We start from the raw sequence: 14,312 nt of genomic DNA, 5'->3' as shown, positions 1-14,312 counted from the left end.
CATCTGTCACCATATAATGTTATTACAATATTATTGACTATTTTACCTATGCTGTATCTCTGACTTATTTATTTTATAAATGGAAGTGTGTACCTCTTAATCCCCCTCACCTATTCTGCCCATCCCCCACCCACCTCCCCCTCCAGCAACCACCTGTTCTATGGATTTGAGTCTGTTTCTTTGTTCATTTTTGTTTTTTAGATTCCACATATAAGACAAATAATATGGTGTTTGTCTCTCTCTGACTTATTTCACTTGGCAGAATACCCTCTAGGTCTGAGTAACATTCCATTGTCTATATATACCACATCTTCTTTATCCATTCATTTATCGATGGGCACTTGGGCTGCTTCCACATCTTACCTACTGTAAATAATACTGCAAAAAACACAGGGGTATGTATGTCTTTTTCAAGTTGGTATTTTCAAATTTTAAGTAAATATCCAGTAGTAGAATTACTGGATCATATTTTTTCCTATGTTTAATTAAGGAAACCCCATACTGTCTCCCACAGTGGTTGCACCAATTTACATTCCTACCAACAGGGCACAAGGGTTCTTTTCTCTCCACATCCTCACCCACACTTGTTATTTCTTGTCTTTTTGATACTAGCCATTCTGAGTGAGGTGAGGTGCGGTCTCACTGTGGTTTTTGCTTTGCAGTTCCCTGATGATGAGTGATGCTGAGCCTCTTTTCATGTGTCTGTTGGCCATCTGGATGTCTTCTTTGGAAAAACGTCTATTCAGCGTTACCACTCATTCTTATGTCTTCTTTCATGCTCTTACTTGGACAATATAGACAATGCAAACTACTTAGTATATTCAGTTACCCTTCAGATGTAAGGTACCTCTACCCTTACCATGCAGTTGATAGCCGTTTTTTGAGAACCATGCAAATGAGCAAACCAAATGAGGGCATGTGTACAAAACTCATGGGAGTTCCTAAGTAATCAACTGAAATAAAACCTAGACATCAGTACTAAGAAATGTGCTCGCCATTTAGGAGTAGAGAAACATTATCTCATGGCTCTGACTCTCCCAGAGCTCATAACACAATGCAGATGCTCAGAAGTACTGGGAAAAAGAGGCATGCTGTGCTGTTTAACGTTTTTCTCTGCTCAAGAATTTACTATTAAAGATGAAACATTTCCTATATCCCAAGTGTGAATCTTCAGATTATATATTTTACTCAAAAAATCTTAGTATATTGATTTTAAAAAATAGCGTTTATAGTCAACTTTACTTCACCTAGTCCTGCCCCCCACACCATTTTTTTAATGAAATCTTGATCCAAAATGATAGTCAACATAGTTCTTTTGGGTTTGGCAAATAATATTCCTTTTGAAGTATTCCAGTGCTTTTAAGAAACTTACTTTTTTTAGGTTATCAGAATTATATATGATGAATGTGGAAATATCAGATAGGATAAATGAAGCAATAGGGCTGAAAAACTGGAATAACAGATAAATTAAATATTTTAAACACTGAGCATAAAGGATAAATAACCAACATTTACCAGGTACTTATTAATTTTTAGGCACCGGGCTATGTGCTTAAACTGAACTCTTTCACTTAACTTTTCCAGTGTTCCCACGCTGTAGCATTATCGCTCCTAGTGCAGATGAAGAAACTCACGAAGCTCAGAGAGGCTAAGTATTTGCCCAGTTAATATTTTGCAAAAGGTCAAGCTCTAAATCATGTGTTCGATTTCATAAGAACTCACCTGTAATAGAGACCAGCCTGACTGAAGTGTGAGTGACGTTTATGAACCACCTATTATGTACAAATCATTGTGGGACAGCGGGACAGATACAAAAATGAGGCTGGGTGGGCCAGATGAGAGGAAGATTGAGAGACAAAGATTTTGAGAGTCATCAACATCAAGGTGATGGTTGAAATCAAGAGAACGGATATCCCAAGGGAATTCTGCCATTCACTATGGATAAGGACAAATATAAAGAAAAGAAATGCATTCCCAGCACCCTCCCTTAATATGCACAAATAGCTTGAACTCCGTGCAGACATGAACAAGAAGTTCTCCAGGAACATTACCATGCTTATGTGGTGACATATGGTCAGGTAAGGAAGGTAGGGTCATTTATCCAAAGGTACTAATAATGTACAAAATTATGGTTCAGAAAACCACTTCCTCAGCTACAAGAACTCTAACCTTGCTTTGTGGATCAAGTGAGTCCCAGGATACTAAGAATCCATGCTCTGTGGCCTTAGCTGAGCTCCTCCGTGGCTGCTCGCCAGTCCTTCATCCTCGCTGGACTCTTTCACCTGCTCTACTGCTTCCTTCACTCCCCTTCTCCGAGCACCTCCCGCAACAAACGTGCTTACACAGAATGTCCTGTCTCAGTTGCTGCTTCTAGGGAAACTGACCTCCCACAGGTCCTTAGCAGTTCTTTCCTATTACTAATAACACGGAGGAAATCCTGAATTTCTCTGTCTTCCCTCGTGCCATACAGGAAGAAGTGTTTTTATTTTTTATTTAAGAAAAAAGGGGGGGGTAGGGATGCCTGGGGGGCTCAGTCGGTAAAGTGTCTGCCTTTGGCTCAGGTCATGATCCCAGGGTCCTGGGATGGAGTCCCACATTGGGCTCCTTGCTCGGCAGGGAGCCTGCTTCTCCCTCTGCCTGCTGCCCCACTGGGTTGTGTGTTCTCTCTCTCCCCCCTCTCTCTCTGACAAATAAATAAATAAAATCTTTTTTTAAAAAAAGAAAAAAGAAAAAAAAAAGGGCCCCTCTACTTTGCTCTGGATCTGACTGAGACCACAGATCCTTCTTCACCTTAATCTGATTTATTTCATTTGATCCTCTAAAGAAACCTACTATCCCTAGCTCTCATCTCTACCTCAAACTCTAGGCCTGAATTCCCAAGAACTCCACCGGACGCTTTTCTTACTACCTCAAACTCAACAGGATGAAAATGAAAAATACAGCAGAAATAACATCAACTTAAACACAAGCCATAAAAGCCAAACAAGACATGCTCCCTGCCCTCACCCTCCACATCATCTTTCTTTTTTAAATGCAGTTGGTATCAAAGTCAATATTTGTAGTTAATATTTGTCTAACCCTGGATTTACTACATTCAACAAACCTACAAAAAGCACTTTATCTCAAGGGTAGGTATATTCCAGGTTTCTAGAAATCTTTGCTAAAAGCAAACATCGTTTTAGCTGATGAGAAGAACTCAGGCTAAAAGGGCAGCACAGCTCAAGAGGTTTTCTTTCCATTTATATTTACTAAATGTCCATGAATCTCATACAGTGACTAGAACTGAAGGGGGAAAAAGGCCAGAAAATGTGCAAAATAATGCAGACTCCTTTTCCTCTCTCTCCACTGGCTGCCTGTTTCATTCAGGAAATGATGTAAAATACACAGTGCCAGCAACTTTACATTAGCCCCACAAATCATAGGAAGAAAAAGTATGGGGAGTCCAAAAATAATTTACGCCTGGCTTCGGAATATGTCCTATGGTCGTATTTTCAGATGGGTGTACCTATTGTTCTGGGAATTCATTAAAACAAAATAATGACACTACAGGATGAGGACTCACAAAGGAGAAGCTGGAAAACTTTTCAGTTTCCCCATAGGGACCTTACGAACTCCTTCCTGTAACCCACTGACACAGAACAATCCAGCTAAATTGAGCTGCCTCATTCTAAACATTTCCTGGAGCAGCTATCTGGTTCACTGTTTAGGTTATAAAGTGCTTCCTTAATAAGTACATAGAAATAAGGGGTCAACAAAAGAAATTAGAAGTAGCAAGTAAATAGAGCAAAACAGATGCTATAAATAGGAGTTCGACAAAGGAAATAAACACAATTGGTAAAACTCAAGAGTGATAACTGCCTATGGATAACCCATTCCGGTAGAGCCATTGGTTTTACTTTGCAGATATAAAAAAGCTCAAGAGAAAAAGTTAAAGCAGCAAAATCATGAGGAAATAAAGTTCCTCACAGTTGAGATTTGAACCCACATGCAGTTAAAACTCCGAGCCCAGGGCTCCTTCCACAAGTTTGCGGCTTCATTGTGACATGTCAGTCCGGAGAATGGCATATCTGGAATAAATCAAACTTCTACATGGCCACAAACCTGAAATCAGCCAGCATGTAGGGTAGGAGAGGAACAAAGTAAGGGGATTCGATATATTATCCCAACTAGTGGATGACATACATATAGGGCTTGTCATATAATGGAGGGCCAGGGAGGAGGGCAATCAGGGGGAAATGGTTGATATTTGTGTTACACAGCTGACTTTTTCAGCTTAAAGGCACTTTTAGTGCCTTCTGTCACTTTCTTGCTTAAAAACATAAGCTGGTTCCCCAATGCCTATAGGGTCAAGTTTAAATTTCTTTGCATGGCATTCAGGACCCTATCAAATCTAGATCCCTTCTACCAAGCTTGACTTATCTTCTGCCACAAATGTATTATACTCCTTATAAGCCTCCTACTTTTACACCTCCATGACTTCGCTCAAGCCAGATACTGGACCCGCAATCCCATCCAGGCCCCCAACCTCTTTTCAGCCTGATGAAATCCCATTCAGTCCATCTAGAGCAAGCTCACACAAACTCTTCCCCTCAACCACCTCCTTTGTTCAGACATCTATATTGATTGCGTAATCTCTTCCACTTCAGTCTTGTGACTACGGCATATCCTTCTCATTTCTGTTGTCCCAGCAACTCTAGTGCTGTTCAGGGTAGGTGTTCAATAAATGCTTACGGAGGAGGAATCTAGCTGGGGAAGAGGAGTTAACAGCCAATCAACGTATTTACATGGCTGACACTCAATATTATCTATTCCTTGCACTTCGATGGTAGGAAACTGAGGATACAAAAAAATATTTGTTACCTTGTCACTACTCTCAAGGAATTTATGATCTCGTTGGGGAGAGAACTTCCATGTAATGTGATTACACAACAGCTAAGTGCTAAACCATTAGAATAAAAGTGCAACTGGCATTCAGAAAATGGAGAGGAGACTGTAAGCCAGAGAAGACTCCCTGGAGGAGAGAGGGTATTCCAGGCCCAGGGGGGGGGGAAATGGCCAAAGGCTTGAGATAAGAATGAGGCCGGCATTTGTGCTTGACCATAGGACAGGGTGGGTGTTTGTAAGCAAATGGATGGAGATAGATTGTGAAGGGCCTGGGAAGCCAATGGAGTCACTGTAGTTTTTGAGGACTAACATGATAAAAAAACAAACACACACATGATTTTAAGAGGTAAGTGCGGCATCAGTGGGCTGGAAGAGAGAGGAGTAAAGGGCTACAGGAAGGCAGTTTGCTACTTCCTGTTTAAATGTGGGTGATTTGGGGAGGAAGAGAGGGGCAGATTCCCAAAGGCTGAGGTGTGTGTGGCGGGGAGGGTGCTATACCTTCCTGACATCTTGTTTTACTAGTGACAGTGACATCTGTTGGTTCACATAAATTAACACTTCCATCTCAACTAGCCCATTTGGTAAAAACAAATGTATAAACCAACGGGTGGGCTGATACACATGGCCCTTCAATGAAAATAGAAAAATGTATCCCACATTCCCACGCTAAGAAGCTCAAAGAAGTGATAAGCTTTTCTATTTCTTATTTATGCTCCACAAAAATTATCTGTTGACCTGCACGAGGCATTCCATGTAAGTAATCTATACCAGATGCTGCTGCAAAAGTGGAAAAGAGAGAACGCAAGAGGAAGAAGAGCTTGAGAGAGGTATTATAGACTCCACCAAGATACAAGTATTATCATATCATTAAAACTAAAACATTAAGACAATTCTAAGTATAACACTAAAGGTGATACAAACTGACACACACATGAGAAAATCAATTTTTGTCTACCCATTATACTTTGCGTTACCGGAGGACAGGGTAACTTACATCTTTGTTCCCAAGTGCCAGCCACAACGAGAGAGAGCTCAATAAACCATCTAGTTCATAGTCCAACTGCAGTTTTAGTCACTCTATTCTGAGAGGCAGAAATGAAATGCAAACCTTGCCCCACAGTCTCTAAGATGCCATAGAAGGTACTTATTTCGGAGGTTTGGGCCAATCCTTAACCCAAGGCACCTTCTCTGTCAAAATTGTGGGTAAAAAACCCCAGGAGGAAATAACAGTGCTGCTTCTCACACCGTGGCCTTCATCTGGGAGTCAGCCTCACAGGTAAGTATGGGTTCTGAGAAAAGACAAGACTCAAAGCAGGCAGTACCCGAGCAGCAGTTCTCAAATTTTTTAGTCTCAGGATCGCTTTAGCCTTCAAAATTATTGAGAAGCTTAAAGAGCTTTTATGTATAGCTATTTACTTTATTAGAAAGTAAAACACAGGAATGTTAAAAATAAATATTTATTAATGTACTTAAATATAATAATACTCCAATCACTATACATTAACTTTGGGGGGGGTCTATATTTTCCAAAACACAATCAGTGAGAGGCATTTTGAGGATGTTTTTAATGTCTGCCTTAACAGAGGACGGCTGGATCCTGCTTCACATATTCCATTAACCATCAGAGTGATGACATCATCACCTGTCACACAGCCTCTAAAAAACTCCACTATATATTCATGACAAAATGGAAGTGAAAGGGGCGCCTGGGTGGCTCAGTTGGTGAAGCCTCTGCCTTTGGCTCAGGTCATATCCCAGGGTCCTGGGATTGAATCCTGCATGGGGCTCCCTCGTCAGCAGGGAGTCTGCTTTTCCCTCTCCTGCTGCCCTCCCTCCTACTCAGGCATGCTCGCCCTCTCTCTCCCTCTCCCAAATAAATAAATAAAATCTTTAAACAATGAAAGTGAAAAAGGCAAATAATATCTTAATATTAATATGAAAATAGTGTTTGAACTTGCAGACTCCTCAAGTCTCAGGAAGCCAGATCACTCTTTGAGAATTGCTGAATTAGAGATAGGACACTGAATGGAGAAATTGTATCTGGGCAACACCCATGCCCGATGAGACAGAAGAAGAGGACAAGCCAGTCAGAAGAGACCACACTGACTGCTGTCAAAGTGAAACAAGTGACAAACTAATATCTTCTATTATTTTTTTCCAAAGGAGCAATAGCTATGATATATAAAGAGATATCTTGAACCACTAAAATTGGATCCCAACAGATGAACAGCAAAAAGACATTAGTAGATAATTTATTAAAGAAAAGGAAAAAGGGGTCTTTAAAAATTCAGAGAAACTAAAATTAAAACAATCATGTGCTATCTTCCCTTAGCAGAACAGCTTTTCTTTGGTTTTATCTCAGAGACTCTTCACATGGGAGAACATCCTGTTATAAAAGCTTTCAAGAGAGAAATGAACAAGATGGCTAGAGAAGCGCCATGTGGTTCAAGGACAAGGGTCTGTCATGCCTGACAAAGACAACGCTCAAAATTTATAGAACACTTTCACTTTGGAATATACGAATAAAACTCTTAAATAAACTTTAACAAACTAAATACAGCATCACATTTGCAAGAGTTGCATGCTATAAATAGAGTTTATTCCAAGACCATAAGACTGGTATCGCAAGAGAAACTATCAACATACTTTATCAGATTAACCGATAAAATTTTAAAAGCCATAATTATTTTAACAGATATCAAGAATGGATTTTTTTAAATTTACATTTATTCCAGATTAAAATTTTTAAAATATTCCGAGTGCAGGATTTCTTTCCTGACATGATATAGAATATTTAAATTAAAACCAAGCTGCCAAATAGCATTCTCTTTAATATGGAAAGGCAATGATGCCTTCCTCCTGTTGCCAATTATATTTAATATGGTACAAGAAAAACTTTAAGATGAAAAAAAGGAAGAATGTACATAGGCAAGGAAGAAATATGATACTCTGATGTTTAGATTACATGACATAAATCTATACAACTCTAAGAATATTAACTAAAATAACTAAAGATAATACATGAATTCAGAAATTCTAAAGTAAATAAGCAAGAAACAACTGCATTCCTATTTACCACCATAGAACTAGAAAATACAATTATTTATGATAGAGAGATAAACTCAAAATACATTACATTAAAATTTATAAAAGTCAAATAGGGGAAAAAAGGAAGACATAAGTCAAAAGATTTGTCATGCTCTTGGATGTGAAGTCTGAATATAGCAAGAATGAACAGATACTAATTTGAATTGTACTACATCTACATAGTAATCTGAAGTCCCCATGGCATCTTTTATACAACTTAAAAGACTGATAGCGAAATTCATCTAGAAGAGTAAGCAAGGATACTAGTGTATGCACTATCTTTTTAAAAATTCAATTTATTTAAACTAAAAACAAAAACACAAACAGTTTACCCATGTCCACCACCACCACCCCCACCCCATTTCTGGTGACTAGCAATCTATTATTGGTGGCTACCAATCTATTATTCTATGTATCTATAAACTTAGTGTCTTCTTTTTAGATTGCACCTATAAGAGAGATCACATGACATTTGTCTTTCCCTGACTTATTTTACTAAGCATAATGCCCTCAAGGTCCATCCATGTCATTGCAAATAGCAAGATCTCATTCTTTTTTATGGCTAATAGTCCATCACGTGTGTGAGCATGTGTGTGTGTATGTGTTTCATTCTTTGTTCATCCTCTGGTGAGCACTTGGATTGTTTTCATATCTTGGCTATTGCAAATAATGCTGCAATAAACACGGGGGGTGCATACATATTTTGAAATTAACGTGTTTGTTTTCTTTGGGTAAATACCCAGTAGTGGAATTACTGGATCATATGGTAATTCTATTTTTAATTTTTTTGAGGCGCCTCCATACTGTTTTCCATAGTGGCTGCACCAATTTACATTCCCACCAACAAATGTGCATGGATTTCCTTTTCTCTACAACCTGGCCAACCCTTCTTATCTTTAGTCTTTTTGATAATAGCCATTTTAAAAAGTGTGAAGTGATTGCATTTCCCTGATGATTAATGATGTTGAGCATCTTTTCACGCATTGTTGACCATCTGTATGTTTTCTTTAGAAAAATGTCTATTCAGACCTTCTGCCTATTTTTTAATTGGATTTTTTATTATTGAGTTTTATAAGTTCTATTGGATGGATATTAGCCCTTTAATGGATATGATTTGCAAATATTTTCTCCCACTCAGTAAGTTGTCTTTTCATTTTGCTGATGGATTCCTTTGCTGTGCAGAGGCCTTTTAGTTTAATGTAGTCCCACTTGTTTATTTCTGCTTATGTTGCTTTTCCTTTTGGTGTCAGTTTAACTAAACATCACCAATACCTATGGGAAGAAGCTTACTGCCTATGTTTTCCTCTAAGATTTCATGGTTTCAGGTCTTACATTCAAATCCTTAACCATTTTGAGTTCATTTCTGTGGCTGGTGTAAGGCAGTGGTTCAGTTTCATTCTTTTGCATGTAGCTATCCAATTTTCCCAACACCATTTATTAAAGAGTCTGTCCTTTCCCCACTGTATATTCTTGCCTCCTTTGTTGTAAATTAATTGACCGTGTATGTTTAGGTTTAATTCTGGGTTTTCTATTTTATTCCACTGATCCATATGTCTGTTTTTATGCCAATATCATATTTTTTAATTAGTATATCTTTGTAATATAGTTTTAAATAAGGGAGCACGATACCTTCAGTTTTGTTCTTCTTTCTCAAGATAGTTTTGGCTATTGGGGGTCTTTTATGGTTCCACACAAATTTTAGGATTTTTTTTTTCTATTTCTGTGAAAATGCCATTGGAATTTTGATAGGGCTTGCATTGAATCTATATGTTGCTTTGTGTAATATGGACATGTTAACAACATTAATTCTTCCAATCCATGAGCATGGAATATCTTTCCATTTATTTGGGTCTTCTTCAAGCTCTTTCATTAATGTCTTGTTGGTTTCAATATACAGGTATTTCACCTACTTGGTTAAATTTATTCCTAGGTATTTTATTCTTTTTGATGCAATTGTAAATGGAATTATTTTCTTAATTTCACTTTCTGATACTTTATTATTAGTATATAAAATGCAACAGATTTTTGCATGATGATTTTGTATTCCAGAATACTGCAACTTTAACGAATTCATTTATTAGTTCTAATAGTTGTTTGGAGGAGTCTCTAAGGATATGTATCTCGACAGTTTTTATATAGTGAAAATATTGACCATTTAGGTCTTTCCTTTTCACTTTAGATACGTTTTATTTCTTTTCATGCCTAATTGGTCTGACTAGGACTTCCAAACTACATTGAATAAAAGTGGTGAGAGTGGGCATCTTTGTCTTGTTCCTGATATTAGATGAAAAACTTTTAGCTTTTCAACACCAAGTATGATGTTAGCTGTAGGCTTCTCATATACGGCCTTTACTATGTTTAGGTATGTTCCCTCCCTCTACACTCACTTTGTTGATAGTATTAGTCACAAATGAATGTTGAATTTTGTCAAATTATTTTTCTGCATCCACTGATATGATCATATGATTTTTATCCTTCATTTTGTTAATGAGGTGTATCACCATGACTGATTTGCAGATGTTGAACAATCCTTGCATCCCTGGAATAAGTCCCACTTGATTGTGGTGTATGAACCTTTTAATGTATTGCTGAATTTGGTTTACTAATATTTTGTTGAGTATTTTTACATCTGTGTTCATCAGAGATATGGCCCTGTAATCTTCTTTTCTTGTGTAATTTTCTCATCCTTGTCTGGTTTTGGTATCAGGGTAATGCAGGCCTCATAAAATAAATGTGGAAGAGTTTCCTCCCCTTCTAGTTTTTTGGGAAGAGTTTCAGGATTACTATTAATTCTTAATAAATTCTATTATTTCTATTAATTCTATTGATTCTTAATAAATTAATTATTAGAATTAATAAAAATTAATTCTTATTAATTATAATAAATTATTATATTATATATAATTATATATATATTATATATTATTTATAATATATATATATTATATATAATATATATATAATATATATAATATATAATATAATTCTTATTAATTATAATAAATAAAAAATTAATTATTAAGAATTAATTCTTAATAAATTAATTCTTAATAAATACTATTAATTCTGAATGTTTGCTAGAATTCACCAGTGGAGCCATCTAATCCAAAACTTTTGTTTGTTGGGAGGTTTTTGATTACTAATTCAAACTCCTTACTAGTAATTGGTCTGCTCAGATTTTCTACTTCATCTTGATTTAGTCTTGATAGGTTGTATGTTTATAGGAGTTATCCATTTCTTCTAGGTTGTCCAACTTGTTAATATATATTTGGTTATAGTAGTCTCTTATGATCCTTTGTCTTTCTGTGGTATCAGTTGTAACAACTCCCCTTTCATTTCTGATTTTATTTATTTGAGTTTTCTTTCTTTCTTTCTTCTTTCTTTCTTTCTTCTTTCTTTCTTTCTTTTTTGGTGAGTCTTGCTAAATGTCTGTCAATTTTGTTAATCTTTTCCGAGAATCAAATCGTAATTTCATCGTCTTTTCTACTATATTTTTGTCTCTATTTTTTAAATTCCTGCTCTCTGTCATTTTCTTCCTCTAACTTTCAGCTTGCTTTCTTCTTCAGGTATAAAGTTCTGTTGTTTACTTGAGACTTTTCTTGTTTCTTTAGATAATGCATTTATCACTATGAACTTCCCTTTTAGAGATGCTTTTGCTGCATCCCATAAATTATGGTATGTTACATTTCTATTTTTATTTGTTTCAAGGTAATTTTTAAATTCTCTTTCAATTTCTCGACCCACTGATTAGTCAGTAGCACGTTATTTAAACTCCACATATTTATGAATTTTCCATTTTCTTAAATGTAAGTATGGCAAACATCCTGTCAGATTTTAATCTTCTACAAAGAAATAATCATTAAAATTTTGTGGAAATGGAATAACAATAGAGATTCTAGCAATGGATACAAATTATTATAAGAATTTAACTGTTAATAAACCAGAATCAACACAAATATAAGAATTGCTTTTTGGTAAACAGTTGAGAGATCGCCAGATATCAAAATGGAAAACAATATAGAATTACAGTGTATACAACACTGCAATAAATTCCAGATAAGGATTTAAAGTTGATTTTTACTTTTTTTTAAATTTTTATTTTAATTCCAGTTAACATACAGTGTTAGATTAGATTCAGGTGTACGATATAGTGATTCAACAATTCCATACATCACCCAATGCTCATCACAAGTGCGCTCCTTAATCCCCATGATCTATTTAACCCATCCCCCCACCACCCTCCCCTCTGGTAACCACCAGTTTAGTCTCTATAGTTAAAAGTCTGTTTCTTGGTTTGCCTCTCTCTTTTTCACTTTGCTCATTTGTTTTTTCAAATTCCATGTATGAGTGAAATCATATGGTATTTGTCTTTCTCTGACTTATTTCACTTGGTGTTATACTCTCTGGCTCCATCCATATCACTGCAAATGCCAAGATTTCATTCCTTTTTTGGATAATATTCCATTGTGTATATGTACCACTTTGTTATCCATTCATCAGCTGATGGACACTGGGGCTGCTTCCATATCTGGGCTATTGTGAATAATGCTGCTATAAGCATCAGGGTGCATGTATCCCTTTGAATTAGTGTTTCTGTAGTTTTTGGGTAAATACCAAGTAGTGCAATTACTGGATATAGTAGGGTAGTTCTATTTTTAAATTTTGAGGAAGCTCCACACTGTTTTCCACAGTGGCTGCACAAGATTCCATTCCTACCAACAGTGTACAAGAGTTCCTTTTTCTCCACATCCTCCCCAATACCTGTTGTTTCCTGTGTTGTTGATTTTAGCCATTCTGACAGATGTGAGGTGATATCTCATTGTAGTTTTGATTTGCATTTCCCTGCTGATAAGTGATGTTGAGCATCTTTTCATGTGTCTGTTGGCCATCTAGATGTCTTCTTTGGAGAACTATCTGTTCGGGTTTCTGCCCTTTTTTAAAAAAGATTTTATTTATTTGAGAGAGACAGAGAGTGCACGGAGTCGGTGAAGGGGCAGAGGGAGGGACAAGCAGACCTCCCGCTGCAGGGAGCCCAACGCAGGGCTCAATCCCAGGACCCCAAGATCATGACCTGAGCCGAAGTCAGATGCTTAACCGACTGAGCCACCCAGGTGCCCCATCTTCTGCCCATTTTTTAGTTGGGTTATTTGTTTTTTGGGTGTTGTGTCAATTTTTTATGTATTTTGAATAGGAACACTTTATCAGAAATATCATTTGCAAATATCTTCTCCCATTCTGTAGGTTGCCTTTTAGTTTTGTTGGTAATTTCCTTTGCTCTGCAAAAGCTCTTTATTTTGATGTAGTCCCAATAGTTTACTTTTGGTTTTGTTTCCCTTGACTCAGGAGACATATCTAGGAAAAAGTTGCTATGGCCAATGTCAAAGAGATTACTGCCTGTGCTCTCTTCTAAGATTTTTATGGTTTCAGGTCTCACATTTAGGTCTTTAATCTATTTTTATTTTTGTGTATGCTGTAAGAAAGTGACCCAATTTCTTTCTTTTCCATAGGATATTCTTTCCTGCTTTGTCAAAGATTCATTGACCATATAGTTGTGGTTTTATTTCTGGGTTTTCAATTCTGTTCCATTGATCTATGTGTCTATTTCTGTGCCAATACTATAGTATTTTGATCACTACAGTTTTCCAATATAACGTGAAGTCTGGAATTGTGATGCCTCTAGCTTTGCTCTTCTTTTTCAAGATTGCTTTGGCTATTAGGGGTCTTTTGTGGTTCCATACAAATTTTAGGAATGTCTGTTCTAGTTCAGTGAAAAATGCTGTTGGTATTTAGACAGGGATTACATTAAATGTGTGGATTGCTTTGGGTAGTATACACATTTTAAAAATATTTCTTCTCCTAATCCACGACCATGGAATATCTTTCCATCTCTTTGTGTCATCTTCAATTTCATTCATCAGTGTTTTATAGTTTTCAGAGTACAGGTCTTTCACCTCTTTGGTTAGGTTTATTCCTAGGTATCATTTGGGGTGCAATTATAAATGGGATTGTTTCCTTAATTTCTCTTTCTGCTGCTTTGCTTTTGGTGTATGGAAATGCAACAAATTTCTGTATGCTGATTTGTATCCTGCAACATTTCTTAATTCAATTATCAGTTCTAGCAGTTATTGGTGGAGTCTTCCAAGTTTTCTATATGGAGTACCATGTCATCTGCAAAAAGTGATTGTTTACTTCTTTTTTGCCAATTTGTATTTTATTTCTGTCGTCTGATTGCTGTGGCTAGGGCTTCCAGTACTATGATGAATAAAAGTGGCTAGAGAAGACATCCTTGTCTTGTTCCTGACCATAGAGGAAAAGCCCTTAGCTTTTCCTCATTAAGGATG

At 36.7% G+C, this 14,312-nt stretch overlaps 1 protein-coding gene across 1 annotated transcript in view; it reads right to left on the bottom strand.

Annotated features, from left to right (window-relative positions):
• Positions 1-14,312, bottom strand: part of CLCN5 (chloride voltage-gated channel 5) — a 169,508-nt gene that overhangs the window by 45,638 nt on the left and 109,558 nt on the right. The window lies entirely within an intron of this gene.

This window comes from Ursus arctos, chromosome X (genome assembly GCF_023065955.2).
Source record: "Ursus arctos isolate Adak ecotype North America chromosome X, UrsArc2.0, whole genome shotgun sequence".
NCBI classification, from domain to species: Eukaryota; Metazoa; Chordata; class Mammalia; order Carnivora; family Ursidae; genus Ursus; species Ursus arctos.
Note: the sequence above shows the minus strand (reverse complement) of the source record. Positions and strands in the feature narration are given on the sequence as shown.